General features: G+C 40.6%; 1 protein-coding gene across 3 annotated transcripts in view; it reads left to right on the forward strand.

Annotated features, from left to right (window-relative positions):
• Nucleotides 1-16,551, forward strand: part of GABRA4 (gamma-aminobutyric acid type A receptor subunit alpha4) — a 654,190-nt gene that overhangs the window by 247,402 nt on the left and 390,237 nt on the right. The gene's annotated exons all lie outside the window — the stretch shown is intronic.

Raw genomic sequence — 16,551 nt, forward strand, 5'->3', positions numbered from 1 at the left:
AGAAGTTGTCCGTAGTCGTCTCACTTTCCTGTGGTGTAATGTTGAGCTCTGGTCAATCTTTTACCCCTTTCTCCTGATTATGCTTCCGTTCAATCCTTTCAAACATTTTTGTTGGTGGTAAGATCTGAATATTCCTTAAGAAAGCTCTTGAGCCACTGCCTTGTTCCTTGGGCCCGATTTGAAGTTCTTTGATTTTTTATTGGTGTTTTAAATTCTACATCAGCTGCTCAATTTCTTTTTTGAGTCAAAAGACTGCCTGCATGGTTCTTACTAGTCATGGTCAAATCTAAGGATATGTGGAACACTGGAAAGAGACTACCGTTCACCTTTGTCTCTTTGTTTGTTTGGAGCTTGTTCATCTGTGGTCGGTTTACCTCCTTGGGTACTGTTAAAACCATTAGTCACAGTGTCAGAGAACAGTGTTGTAATTCATCACCTTGAGGTGTGGAATGTAAAGGTGACTCTGGCAGTTGAACTTTCATGTTGGTGTTCTTCAGATGCTGAGTTCGTTTCTTAGAGCCCGCATTTGTTACCAATTTCTCACGCACTTGTATCTTCTCGTTTGTTTCTTTATTTACAGTTGTTAAGATTGCAACTGGAGCAATCATTTCTTTGGCCGAGTGAGATGTAAAGTTACTTGAATTTCGCATTTCTAAATGGTCACACATTTTCGCAAGCTCTCTTTCTTTGTATTCTGTTGATTTCCTCATCCACTTAATTGAGTCTAATAAGGCTTGTTTGAATATTGATTGCTCATCTTGATTTCCTCGGGCTAAATCGCACAGCCTTCTCTGCCAAACTGATGAGGTCTAAGCTTCTTGGTTTAACCTCTCTTCAAGTTTGCCTGAGAAGAGTTCCAAAGTTGTTGATTTAGATTGTATTTGTATCAGCAGATTTGTGTTTTCCCTTAGGTTTTCGTTAATAGTTTCATACAACTTTGTGTATGGTGTCAGGGAGATGGTGAGCGCTGCCATTACATTGTTATGGATTTGCATCCACGCAGCGATGGATAGTTGACTTTTCTCTAATGGATGTGGTGGAATAACTTCGGGGGTATGTTCCTTCCTTTCAGACACATTCTTGTTGTATGGTCTCATAATTTTGGGAGATCTCTGTTGAATTCTTTCTTTCTGTCACACTACTTGTGCGTTCAAGTCCACTGGCCTATTAGTGTTCTCAAATGACTGATTTTGTGGTACGAGCCCACTAGCCAAGGTACCTGCATCATGCTCCTGACTACTCTAAATACATTTAATGTTATCCGTTTCATCCATAGTACTGCCATTTTGTGCTGAGGTCGTTTGTAATTCAGAATTACATTTTTCGTTGGAGTATTTTTCCAAGCATTCATCTTTCTTATAAAGATATCTCGCTATTCTAACTCGCAGATTTCGTCTGCTATCGACACATCATTGACACTTTTATTTCTGGTTTTACCTCGTTTTCCGATCAATGGGGTTGAAACCTTTACCCTTTCTAGCATTGGATGTGAGAAATGTTGTTTTTTTCCCCATGAAGGTGGTCTTGTTCCGTTGTTCGCTTTGTCTGATTTATTTCCGAAGATTGGAAATCTTTATTTGTGGAGACGTTCTGCAGCCACACATCCTCTTTGTCTCTGTTGATGGACAAGTTGTTACTGTCATCCCAGGACTTGTGGTTGACCACAATACGCACCTGTTTGTCATCAGCCAGGATTGTAGAGACGTCATTATTTTAAAAATCACCAGAAATTTCTCTTGGAAATTTTCCCATGTCATTTTTAGCTGTTGAATCATTGCTTGTTTCAAGATGATGCTGTCGTACATTTTCATGAACATTCTTGTCTTTTGAATTCTGACTGGTCACAGCTGGAATATTCAATGCTTCATCGTAGTCTTGAGAGATCATTTTTTTGCTAATGTCCAAGCATGTTGTTGTTGTTACGCCAACCAAACTGGAATTTGTCTCCAGCCTGCCTTCACAGGCTCCATATCTATTTCCGTTGGTCACATGTCAGATGGATTCGCAATGCACAGATATTCTAGCCAATATTCAAGGAGGGTTCACGTCTTCTGGACTTTCAATGGAATGCGCATGTTCGAGATCGTATTGCATGAATTCATTTTCTCCAGTTGAGGGACTATCTGTCATAAGAGGACACGGTATAGCCCCTCCTCCTTGAGGCGTGATTATTGGCATAGTTGCTGGAAAAGTTCTGAATTCCAATTCTGTTTTCTTCTCAATGTCTCAATGTCACCCGTTTGTTTATCCGATAATTGTCGGATTTGATCCACACTTAGGGCACACATTTTCTATTGTAAGTCTGTAAGTGAACTATGAGTCTCTGAATCTAAGACCAGTTCCAATATAGCTCAACTCTGCGTCTGTGACAATCAGAGTTTCAGTTTCATTTAGCTGTTTTCACCGAGTTCAATGTATGTCACTTTTAACTCAGCACAACTTGTCGAGCCTCTTGTTGCCGTATGCAGAATATTAACTTCCGTGTTGAAAAGGGGGCTTTTAAAGCTGTTAAGGCTTTGAGGGCAAGCTGTGGGTATTAAATTCCTTGCACCAGACAAACCCACCATGCTGCTTATTTCGACAGCGTCACTGAGGTAACTATGGTTCATTTCATGGTCATCCACTTCGCACGCATCACATGCTTCACTCACCGCTCGTGTTTTAGGCTTCCTCAAACGGGATGTCGGGGACTGAATATCACGAGCGGCTGTCAGTTGAAGTTTCCGTCTGGTGTTCTGCCGCTTCACTGGCAGAAGAGAGGGAGCCTCCATGACTCCGCCTGACCTCAGACTGGCCTCTGACTGGAAACTCCTTCCCGAACTCACGTGACACATAATCTGGGACACTTGCGCTGCATTAGATATGGACTGAAGAGTATCAAGGATAGTGTTAAGGTCCCCTCCCCAGATAATGGAAACATCCGTCACTTCAGCTAGGATGCCAATAAAAGTCAGGGTCATCGACATTTCGACCCGTAAGTTTTGATCAATCCAATCATTTGACCAGCCATGGTTCTCCACACTATTACATACCTCCCAATGGGGTCAATACAGGTTGTACTAACATTGAATGGGTTCAAGGAGTGGATGAGGGTCATAACCCCTCTTGACTAAGATGAGTATTCAGTATAATATCTCTGGTGCCCACACTTTCCTTGCAAATGCCTCGTGCATGTTACACATTGCAGGTGTTTCCTGCAACATTAGAACTTTAGGGCTTTGCTGTTCGAGGTATGCTAGCAACTTAAAGGCTTTGGTCAGATTATTTAAATACTGTACATTCCATGTAAGAAACATAATGGCCTCCCACTTGCCCCAAATGTTCACGTCATGCATCACCAAAAGTCCAACGAACAGCCACCAACCCTGGCGTAAATGCTCCCTGCATGTCAATTACCAGATTTTCTGACATAGCTTTTAAACTTGCCCCATCCCACCACCCCCCATGCTCACTATCCACCCCAACATGACGGTGCATACACCAAACATATAATTTTGAAAAATCATGGAGTACGATGTGAACAGCAACTTTACATACAGTTCATTTGAGTACCACGACATACCTCAAATCCATAAACATTGAGCCATATTCACCCCATATCTAGGAGAATCTCCCAACAGGAGTTTTCATATTCACTCCTCTGAGGTCAAGGGACCAGTGGGCGGACCGTGGCCCATCCTGTCACTCCCTGCAATGCCTCTAGAAGGCAACAGGATTGATGCTTTCAATGTAGGCTTTAGCTTCTCCACGATTCTCCAAAAAGTGTGCTTTATGCAAAGCTTTGACAGGAATAAAATTGCATAAGGGATTTGTTGCTCACAGAGCAGATGCTTGACAGGATCATAGGATGTTGTGGTGGATTGGACGCTTGCAGTGTGGATATATAAAAACTGAGCTCGATTCATACTTTAGCGACCCCTGTTCTCTCGATAGCTTCAGTATTCTATTGGTCTTTGTAATTCAGTAGCCTCGCAATAATTGTGCATGGTGGAGCACCGAGCTTTGGGGCTGAGGCAAGCACACAATGAGCCCTTTCCACTAGAAACTGTACCAAAAAGGGTGTGTCACCAAAAAAGCTTTTTAGGAGGTCCTCAAGAAAATTTTCCATGGCATCTTTGACAGCATTCTGGGCACCCCACTATGCGTATGTTGTTCCTACATGAACGTGACTCTAAATCTTCACATTTAGCCTGCACTGTTGTCAGCTCCTTCTTAACCATGGCTATATTTTGGTCATGACGTTCCACTAGATCATCCAGGTCACTGATGTGCTTTTCTGCCATGGTTATGCGCCCACTTTCCTTGTATAGTTTGGCCCACAAGGAACTTATATTGGCCACAATATTGTCCAACTTTGAATTAACAGAAGCAAAACCACTCTGCATTGCAGCCATGAGGGGCTCCATTTGCGCAGGAGTGTCCTGGCTGTCCTTTGGGGTATCGTTAGAGATGGTCTCTGCAGCAATTTCCTTGGTTGATGTAATAGTAAAGGAATCAATGAGCCCATGCTTTTTCTCCGTTCCTCTTGTCATGACTGCAGGTAAGGCTTTGTGTAGTCTTAGAATATAATAATATCCCACTATGTCCACCGAGGTTCTAGCACAGATTCTAAATATCTCACCGAGGACTGGCAGGCTGATACAAAAGCCAGATATCAGTACCTGTCACTGGAGCCCCCAACAAGCTAGGCCACTTTCCCCCACACTGTAGCCTTCCCTCACTGCACAGGGCCTCTTCGGCTCCTCAACCCCATGCACCAACACTCCACAGGCCTCGTCGCCTCCTTCACTCGCCTTCCACTCAGTGTCACAGTGCTGACCCAGATGGGTGACTTGCTGCCTCTCCACTTCTCACCACCACAGTCCTGAAGTGCACACAAGTTTGTCAAGCTCAACTCCCGCGTTTGCCAGGTGATGCCTCACTTCACTTGCCTGATGATGCACAAAGGCGTGCCCACCAGATGTTTCGTCTGACAATCTACTCTTCACCCCTTCTCCACAGAGCCAGCCCTCGTGCACCACCAACAGCAGAACTTGACATCCCCTTTGCACCATAGGGGCTGCGTACCAGGAGCCATCACCTAAAGCCCAGGGAAAAGCTCGGAAGAAGTGCCGCCCCTGCCACCGTTACATGCTCCTGCTGGGAGCCTGGAGCCTCACAGAGAGCGCTCCCACATGAGAACTCCGCTGACAGCCTCGATCTGTTGCGGGATTGTCACAGGACCATACACCACCTTACACACACTTTCCACCACCTGCAGCAGCAACGGGGGCTCGTCCACAAGGCTAAATGTGGGATTTATTTAATGGAAGGAGGTTGCCAGGGCCAGAGCTCACAGGCTAGGAAGCCATCCCTGTTGCTGCCCATCAGCAACTAACCCCTTATGAGCAATTTCAGATATTTCAATAAATGGAGTGTAAACGTGAAGATTAACAGGCACAATTGCTCTACTCTTTACAATTCCAATCCATTTTGGGAAAATGTATAAATGATTTGCAAATGACCTTTACAGTGGATTTCTCTGGGATATGCATGCATTTCCCAGAAGGCAAACGGAGGCAGATTTCATATGAATTCATTGCTGTTCCACCAGCATGTATATAAATGCTAATGGACAACCATGGTCCTATTTGTAGTCAGCGGGGGAATGCACAATGGAAATTGACATCCCATTCTGCACCCCCACTCTGCGTTCAAATAGCATGAAAGCCCTCTGAACTATAAAAAAGGCTTAAAGAGCTTATGTCTATGTTTGCATATTTCTATAATGTTCTGGAGGTTTAGAAAATGACCCCCATTGTCGTTAACTAAGTGTGGTGTATTTTAGTGACCATACTAAATATTAGTGGCTGAGAAACATTCTTACATTTCTTCATAGGCAAGAATAGATTATATTTAAGGGTTGTAACTGAGTATGCAATGTGCCATCTTTTTGTGATTATAGAGAAAGAGGCCATTTTGAGTGCCAAATATGTGCAAGACCTAAAAGTTAGATTGCAAGTGTGAGGCCCATGGATGAGGTTCAGGATATTGTCTATGGGATTTACAAGGGAGTATGGTTACCAATTGTATCCACTGGCAAGGGGAAAGAAAAAAGTGCAGAGGTGCAGTTTGGGTCTGAGGATAATGATGATGGTGATGATGAATGGAACCATGATCAAGGGGGTGACCCATCTGAGCCCAGGCCCGACAAAACATCCATTTGAACCCCAGCGATACATAGGAGGGAACAGAGGATCATAATGATATAGAAGTGAGGGCAATGCTACTCTTCTACTATTGTACAGTGGCTTGGACAATGTCAGCATGTGACACTCACACCACAAACTCTGCCCCTCCACCGTTAACTTTGTTGCCAGAAGAGCATAGAAGAACATGTCTTCTTACTCCAGCAAGAAAGTACAAAGTGTAGAAGTTCTTCATTTTATCAGAAAAAGAATGACATACTCTTGCCACCTTCACATGGTGCAATTAAATTATGGACAAAGGAAAGTCTGGGACTAAGTCGGGCACCCTATCTTAAAATGCAACACCGCACACAGGACTGTGATGAACCCTGAAAGGCTCTACTGCAACCCGCTTAACACTGTCTAGTAAACGTGAGCTTATACAGATGGTCGACAACACCCTCAACATCCTTGATGATGGCCACTCCTGCCTCCTGGTTCTACTCAAACTCTTGGCGACTTTCGGCCCAGTAGACCAACAGGCACTTACAGACACCCTACATCAGCACATAGGGATCAGCAACCGTGTCCTACACTGATTCAAGCCCGGCCAAGTAGTTGTTTCAGATGGGCTCCTCTAGATCGCCAATGATGCTTGTCACCTGTGGAGTACCACAGGGTTCCATCCTCTCCCCAGTGATCTTCAATCTATACATGAAGCCACTGGTAGCCCTCCTAGCCACACACAACATACACATCCACCAATATGCCAACGACGCACAGCTTTACCTCATGATTGAGTCCATCAAGGACATCGCCACACTCAAAACCTGCCTCTCACTGATCCAGTCTTGAATGTCCAGTGCATACTTGAAGCTGAACCCGTCCAAGACCGAATTCCTACTCCTCACCAACAACACTCAACACCCATACATACAGATCTTGCTATAAACCATGAAACCCGAAGGCCTCACACCTGAGCTCATCTCCTGCGCCAAGTACCTGAGGTTTCGACATCGACAAACATCTCTATTTTCAAGACACACATAGCTAAGACATCTCAGACAACTTGGTATTAGCTCTCGCCCTGCGGAAGGTCTAGCCCTTCCTCCCTCCAGACAGCTTTAGATCCACTACTTAAGCACCAGTCCTATCTCGCTGGATGGGGGCAATGCCTCCTTGAAGACCACCTGCTGTCCTTACTTGTGCCCCAGAGAATTATTGTACATGCGGTTGAATCAAGGGTCTACATAGATACAACCACATCACCTCAGCCCTCATCAACCTTCAATGGTTCCCAATGCACGCATAAATCTCCTTCATGTCTTGCTGCATCATCAATAAGGCAGTCGCACTCAAGTCACCCAACTACCTCAAATAGAAACTCAGCATCTCCAGTGGACAGCGCACCACCAGACGCCAGGACACATGCAGAATTGAAAGCCTTCTCTGCCTATGACTCAAGACTATGAAACCTCTTTCCTTTCAGCATCAGACTCGCCCCCATGCTCCTACAATTCAGAAATGATCTGAAGAACTACACCTTCGAGGAGTCTCTCCTCCTCAACACCTAGGCAAGTACGTGACCCCCCACACCACCTGACTCGCTAGACACGTCCACCCCTCTCCTCCCTGCCACCCTGTACAGCTGTATCCCTCCTCTGTGCCCCTCTGTATCATATCCCCCACAGTATATCTGTTCTATTACCTCTGAAAAGTGCTCCGTTATGTATCTGTACTGTTATATACCCCTGTAAAGTTCTCTGTTGTTTATCTATATTGTTGTATACCTCTGTAAAGGTCTCCCATTGCGTTTCTGTGCAAATTCATTTTAATAATATAAAAAATATTTTCAAATCTTTAAAACAAACTTAGAAACTCACTGTTCATGTTTGGATGATTTTTAATTTTTTTATTTAGTTGTGTTTAGTTTGTCTACAAACTTTGACAACATAATTAGAGTTGCTTAATTTGTACAAAAAATATATGATCATGTGAACATTTTACACGTAATGTGTCCATCACAACTTTACATAATTTAACAGTCATATTACAATTTGTTAAAATTTAAGCAAGTTGAAAGTTACGAAGTTGGGAGGTTGAGGTAAGTTTCATAATTTTACTACAACCCAGCCCCTCAACTTTAAATTTAACACGCAGTGTCATTTGATGCGATTCTTGTGCAAATAACAGATGTGCAAATATGCAAAAATGATTATTAAAACATGAGAATGTTGAGAGATAATATAGACACTTAACTTCAACAGTTAAGCACACAAACAGATCAAATAATCTGGGTACTCATACGACTATCGATACATGGAGTTGTTCGTTAGGTATACCAACGATGTGCATTGTACATTTCTAGTGTTTGACATTACCATGCATGACAATTCTTATCAAATAAGCTGATCAGTCCAACCCTGTGAAAACATCAAACATAGCTTCTCTATAATACATTTACTTTCCACAAGAGGTCCTTGTTAATAATGGCTAATAATCGAGTCAATGATAACACAAGAGTTATACTTCTTCCCCACATGCACCTAATCCACAACCATTCCCTTGATAGTTCTGTCGAGCCAATGTTTCCTTTGCCTCAAATTTAATTTCTATGTATGTCAAAGTGCTCACAGTGCAAGACCAAATGCTTAAGGGTTTCAACTTGTGTGCCGCTGCAACAAAAGCGACATGCTCCCTTCAGTCCATTGTGAGTGTGAGGGAACCGATTATTGATTCTTTCGTTGGTGTGAAGCTGGTTCAGCTTGAATCGTAAATAAAGATCTTGCGCCCTGTCACAGGGAAAGCGAATGAGATAGGCCAGGCGCGGCACTCTTTTAGTGATAAACTGTGCTGATTCCTGTTAGTAATTGTATGTCCCAAGAAGTTCTAATGTCTGACCCCAATCCAATTCAAACAGCTTTTTTTTTGCATACGCTGGCCTTAAGCAAAGGTCATCAACATTTGACTCAATCGATTTCAACTATTTATTTATTTTATCATAATGCACCACTATTGACTGTGGAGTTCCCTCTTTTATCATATTTGCAATATCCTCAAATAAGAAATTGCTTGAGGGAGAAGTCATTTTAACAAAGTTATTTATGAGTTTCCACTTATATCTGACCGACAATGATAGGATCCCAATTCATGCTGCAACATTGAATTCGGTGGTGAGTTTGCGAGCCTGAGCGTTTGTTTCCAGACCTTCCTTGTAACTGGTCCAGGATGGGATTGAGGTTTACAAGACACATGTCTAGTCCATAAAGAATAACCGCCTCTACTTTTAAAATATAAAAATCAATGAGAGGCATTATAGAATATTTACAGTATTTACTGTAAATCAATTTCATTTGGAAAATTAACGACTTAACTTTATTGTTAAGCACATTTTTCCACATGGCAACTGATGACATGTCGCATAGATAATAACCCAAGTATTTAACAGATGCTGCACATTCGACATGCAGTCCATCAATGGACCACTTGAATGAGGATATTTTCTTCTTTAAGTTATTAAAGATAATGATGCTAGATTTGGTGGCATTGGAATGAAGATTACGGTTCTGTGCATAATGGGCAAAAAGCTCTAATTTAGGCTGAAATCCAAAGGGGATTTTATCAGATAGGAGAATATGGTCGGCAAAGGCCAACCAATGGATATGTAATTTACCAGGTTTAACCGGAAATGTGACATTTTGATGCCACAGCTTGTCCATATCACTCAAGTATAAATTAACAATGTTGAGGCTAAATTTCAGCCCTGCTTAACACAAAACCAGTTCGGAATCGGCTGAGTTAGAGCCCCATGTTCATTTATTCTTACTGAATAGGTCGTATTCTCAAGTAATTTAGATAATAAAAGGACCATTTGAGCGGGAAAGCCAATTTGTAGAATCTTGTTCCATAAGACGTTACGAATAACACAGTCAAATGCCCCAGCTAGATCCGAGAGATGCCATATATACTGGCCCAGAATTGCCCATCTTGCTCCTTGCGAGTATGGGTGCCAGAACGGTGGCATTCAAGGCAGTCCACATCTGTCTGCGAAAGCCAACCTGAAAACATGACAAAATGCTATTTTGCATCATTTCAAGTTCTGTTAAGATTTAGAACGGAAAAGACCTTTGCCGAAATGTCCAAAACTGCAATTGCACGAAAATTCCCCGGTTCCGCCGGGTTGCCCTTTTTTGAAGATTGGAACTATAAAAGAAGTGTGCCAATATTTAGGTATTTTATTTAATAGGTAGATGTTAACACATTTTGTTTTTAATACAGAGGCCCAAAAGCTCGGATTGTGTTTGTGCACGCAGGCGGGGATGCAATCCGGACCAGGATCTTTGGAGTAATTCAATCTTGAAATTTCCCATTCCACGTCTCCTGTGGACCACGGGCAAACAGTGCTATTCAATCTAGTGCAATTGGTAACCTTCACATTGATGAATTCTGGCAGCAGTTTATATTTGTCTGTGAAGTATGAAGACCACATTTGTGCAGATATGGACGAAGTTAGATTATCAACCTGATTGGAGGATACACTTCTTTACTATGCCCACAATGATCTTCTATTATTATGATACAGATTTAAAATGATCTTTTGGTTGTCTGCAATCTGGATATTGTGTTTGATGATGCGGCACTAATTCCTGTATGAGTTGCACATCAGTTTTTTTCTGTGTAGATGAGACTGCAGTCGGAACTATCGCCACAGCTAATCTCAGTACTGACTAAAGGGCTTACATTTTGTCCTACAAATACTTATGATTACTTTGAGACTACAATCGATCTATACTGTTTCTGAAGTAAACTTAAACTCAGAAAGCATTTTCTGAAAATTACATCTCAATCAATATCTACCAGCACAGGAATAAGTTCTGAACTATCCGTCACACATGTGAAAAACACCATATATTTACTCAATTTGTCTGAAGAAGTGGACATCCATACCACAGAATCCTTCTCTCAAGAACAAGGGATCATATTGGGACTCTCAGAGGAAACCAGTTTGAAACCGAGATCTAGATTTGTCCCAATCTTGGGAACTGACAACACTATAGATCTTTTCTTTCAGGCGAGCCAATTACATTTAAGAGAATTATATTTTAAGGACACCAAACCAAAAATGTAACAAAATCTGAGCCAATCCCATCAACAAGCTCTAATACAACTTAAAGACAATTATGGAATCACTGTCAAAATTGCAGATAAGGGAGGAAATATTGTTTTGCTCGAAACTGAAGGTTACGTGAAGATAGCTATGGAACACTTAAATGACAGTGAATGCTATCAAAAATTGAATTACAACCCAATACCCTAATTACAAAAAAACTGGCAAGACAATGGACTACTAACAGAAGAAGAACATCTGTACATGAGCATGTCACATCCAATATTACCAACTATATATTTTGTACCAAAAATTCATAAACCTTTTTTAGATCTACCACAATGTCATCCAATAATAACCAGTATTGGCTCCCTGACAGAAAGGATCTCAGAGTACATAGACCATCATCTACAACCATTAGCCACAGGCTTAACTTCCTACATCAAGGACACCACTCACACCATTCAACAATTAGAAACTATCCATTGGGAAATCGGCTACTGGTTTGTAACTCTAGATGTTACAGCATTATACACAAGTATAATACATGAAAAAGGTATCCTCACCACTAATTATTTCTTAAAACCAAGATTAATATCATATCAGGAACAGAATCAGATGATCCTGGAGATGCTCCATTTCACTCTAATCAATAATATCTTCAGTTTTTGAGAACTATTGTATAAACAATCCGAAGGCACAGCTATGGGTGTCAAATTTGCACCAGGTCCGCCAATCTGTATATGTGACACATTGAGACACAATATGTGTGGCAACATCCGGCTTTCTCAACACAAAACAAGGTTGCCTTTTAGAGCAGATTCATTGATGACATTATTATGATATGGAATGGCACAGAACAGGAACTTCAGGACTACCATCAATACCTGAACAATAACACATCCAACCTAAAATTAACCATCAACTACAGTCAATCAGCCATAGATTTTTTGGACCTTCATCTAACCAATAGCAGTCAACAGCATTTTACATGCATCAAGTAATCATCCACAACATACAATTCGAAACATACCCTATGGAGAACTCTTATGAGCAAAAAGAAACTGCACAACAGCAGACGAATTCAGAAAACATGCAAATATAGCTATTTAAAAATTCACACAAAGAGGATAAAACCGCAAACACTTACAAAAACACTTCAGAAAACGAACAGATGACTGAGGTCCGTCCGATCATCACATGAAGAAAACACAAGACCAACCACAACCAACGATAACAAGATTTATAACAACATACAGTACCAACAACTCTATAATTAAGATAATTCTAATAATAAATTGGAATATACTACGAGTAGACCCAGATATGCATACAATTTTGGAAACAACCCAGTATCACATTCTTCAAATGTAAAAACTTAGACATCCTGAGTCCTTCTTTCTTTGACCAAAACAAAAGCAAATCACAGAACCAATAATCATCATGGTTACAACCACCAACCAAAGGAAGCTACAAATGTGCTCAATGCAATATCTGTAAATAGATGATAAATTCAAAACAGGAAATCATCAAACCAAATGGTAGCACTGTAACAATTAAGGATATCATAAAATGTAATAGCAAGCATGCATTGTACAGAATTGAATGTGTCTGCCTTATACTATATATAGGCAGCACGATCAGGAAACTAAAGATAAGGATTGGAGAACACTTAAGAGCAATCATGAATAAAGACTTAAGATAACATTTAGCAATGCATTTTCAGGAACAACACCAGCAACAAGACATCATAAAACTTAAGTGCTATGGAATTGAAAAAATACTGCCCCCACCGAGAGGAGGCAACATGGAAACAATATTAAGAGACAGGAGGCCTTCTGGATCTGCACTATGGACACATGCCATACTGGTCTAACATAGACCAAGAGATGTACCATTTTCTTTAATAACTGAATATGTTGGAAAAAACTGTTATATATTTTTTTTATTGTGTATTCTTTCTGTATGTCGAATGAAAGTGATACTAATCTGAAGATAAACCCAGCAGAATGGCATTCTGCCTGTGCAGTGAATGAAGTAACTATAATATATGTCGCTAGTAAACACATACAATATAAGTAAATATCAATCACATTATTCTTCAACTCTGGGCAGGGTTTGGTTTATTGCAAAATAGATTAAACATATTCTCTAAAATAACCTCAGCAAACTCAATTGAAAATAACCACCTATATGAAGTAATTAAAATAACCAAAAAGGGCCAGCCTCATACAGACACTGAGAAGATAGAAATGCAATAAAGATTTAAGTATTTGTTAATCCAATTCCAATCCAATATGGCAGCAATACAGGATTTACGTGTGACGTTATCACGTGAATGACACACAAAGTCATCCCGCTATACAGAAACAATAATTACGCCTGTTATTATCCACAGCAATCGAACCAGAGGCAATTCTCAAAACAGCAAGGTAAGAGATAGCCAAAACTAACATCCTTTACCAAACGCTAGTACCATTAGTAAGGAATATCTTGAATTAAACACTTTTTCTTTTTCTAAATGTAATTTAAATGACTCAAATATAAAGCACTAGTGAACAGTAAACTGTTAAAGTAAGTACTTTGTTGAAAAAGTACATTTAACTTAACACCGCTTTAATCGTATGCAACACACTCAGTGTTAGCACTGACCTAATCTTCAGCATTGTTTGTACCTTTAGGAAGTACTTGGTCTCAATTACTTAAGGATTTTGCATCAAACCATATTACGGTGCAAACAGGAAATATAACCCCATAAGGATTTGAGCGGATAAATTTACCCCACAGTGGCACACAGATTTGCATATTGGCATAAGGCACCTTGAATCCCAAACATCACAAGTGTACTTATTTAATAAGTATATAATATGTAATCTCTAATTGAGTCAAACCAACACATATATGATTGAAGACTACCAATACTCACCCCTATTTGGTTGTATTATTTATTTCAGAAATCTCTAATATGGCTTCATGCAATACATTGTATACCAATCGGATTTTGTATCCAATAATAAATCTATTCCAAGAATTACAATATATCCCCTGAAGAACCGTCACACACCAGACGGAGAAACACATGTCGGAATAATAGGCAAAGAGGGATGTCATACAAAACGTATATGACTGCTTTAGATGAATGAAGACAATTCATTAGAGTGTAGTAGTTGAATGCAACAAATCCGAAACAGGATAAAAGGCAAAGATGTATAATCAAGCATAACCAACAAGAACTCTAGGATTGCACACAAAATGTTTATGATTGCTTCAACTGAAACAAGATAATTTATCAGAGTGTGACAGTTGAACGAAGTCAATTCAACACAACCTGTAACAACTCAGGACGTACACATAAAATTTGCTGAGGAACAAAAACAAACCAGTTTCTAATTATTTCTTGTGTGCGAGTGCAATACAAGCTGAATCTACTTATACACATTTTGCAGTTGGAACATGAAGTGATTTAAGATTACGCAATAGCCTATTTTTGTGCTGTTTTAAAGCACGCACCTCAGGATTGTAAAAGTGAGCTTGGCTAGAACTACTGGTTGAGTGAGCTTCAGCAAGTTTTCCCAGCATGTGTTTAATTATTTGATTATTGCTGTCTTCTTTTTGTTGAACGTGTAATGTGTTAGTTGTGACATCATTATTCAGAATGATCTCTTTATTGATCATAATGATTAGCTTTTTACATAGGTAAGAGCTCCCTTGGAAAGATAAACTGGGACAATCAATCTCAAGTAATTCTAGGCAAGGAGCCATTCAAAGAAGAGGACTTGCAGCATCAATAGAAGTAGAGATAATTATATGATCTCCCAAGCTAGGGTCAATGGTCGACACTGGCTTGCAGGAGGGAAGCAAATGGAGCGAAGCTGCAAAGTAATCTATGCATGATGTTTTGGAGTGGCTATGCCACGCGAATTGCAAGGCTTGATGGTCATAGCCCAAAAAGTAAATATCCCATTGTGCTAAGAAGTCCCTCCATCGTATATCTCTGCTATTAGCTGTGGAGTCAGATTCAAACGACATACTACATACTATTTCCCAAAGTTGAAGATTGGGAAAGACAACAGGCATTGAAATTGCCACATAGAAGAATATTGTAGTCAGGATTGTTGATGAAGTCATCTTCGAAAATCGCACCTAAATGTGCAAACATTTGATCAAGCGATTTTCTGTCCGGGTTCCAGTATAGGCATATTATTAAGTATGAGACATTGTTTACATTAGACAGCGTTAAATCTATGGCAAGGATGTCTTCCAATACGGTCACTACTTTGGAGGATACATCCATGCCATTGTTGACTAAGATAGCCAGACCCCCATACGGCCTTCCCAAATTTCCACCTTTTGCATTAACAGAACAGGACGTGAACCCATTTAAATATAGTTTTTTTAAACTTCATGGTTTCTTGACACAACATGATGGATACATGGTCATTAAAGGATGTAGAATTCACCCACAAATGATTGTATCCACATGAATTCCACACAACCACTGAGGGGGCGCATTGGTTCCATTGGTGGAGTAGAACTCTTAGCAGCCTTAAGACTGTTTACTAAAGGCGCAAGCCAAGAGTAGTCTTTGATGGCCGAGGACAAAATTGCAAGCTGTGCAATGACAGTTTCATTTGAGGGGTTCAAGGTTGAATTGGATAAAGAGGATTCGACTGCCTCTTTATATACGTTATCCTGGAACTCTAGAAAACTCACTGCAGCTTCCTTAGAGGTAAATAAGTGCAGAGTTAAGCCTAACTGCGTGAAGTCTAATCTATGCTCCCATACCATTTTGGTGATGATTGCCGAATGGAATTGGCATATCATGCCATTGTTATTAGTTTGGGTGAGTGTTACACAGTCAATATCCTCTGAATTTGAGATTCTCAGGAATCAGATTGCAGGAATGTAGTTAAACGATTGAAGAATAAAGGAGCAATTGAGTCTGCACCTACCATTAATAGAGACAGCCACTAATATGAGTGGTATCAGAGGTGAAATCAATGGCAGGAGTCACAGCTATATGTGCACCCTTGTCTCCCCCTTCAATAGGAATCACATGGTGATCTACAATACCCATTGCCTTGTCATTAGATGGTACCATAGGATCAGAACCACTCGGTGAAGGCTGTATGGAGGGAGGCAATGGCAAATTGCAGTTGCCTACATCATTTGCTATAGTATAAGGGGCTAGCCCCAAGGAGTCGGACTACGTAGAGGGGTGCAGAATTCCCTCATTGGAGAATGCAGAGTTAATACCTTTTATGGTTCTCTAAGTAA

Source organism: Ambystoma mexicanum, chromosome 6q (genome assembly GCF_040938575.1).
Source record: "Ambystoma mexicanum isolate Mex_15411 chromosome 6q, UKY_AmexF1_1, whole genome shotgun sequence".
Taxonomy (NCBI): domain Eukaryota; kingdom Metazoa; phylum Chordata; class Amphibia; order Caudata; family Ambystomatidae; genus Ambystoma; species Ambystoma mexicanum.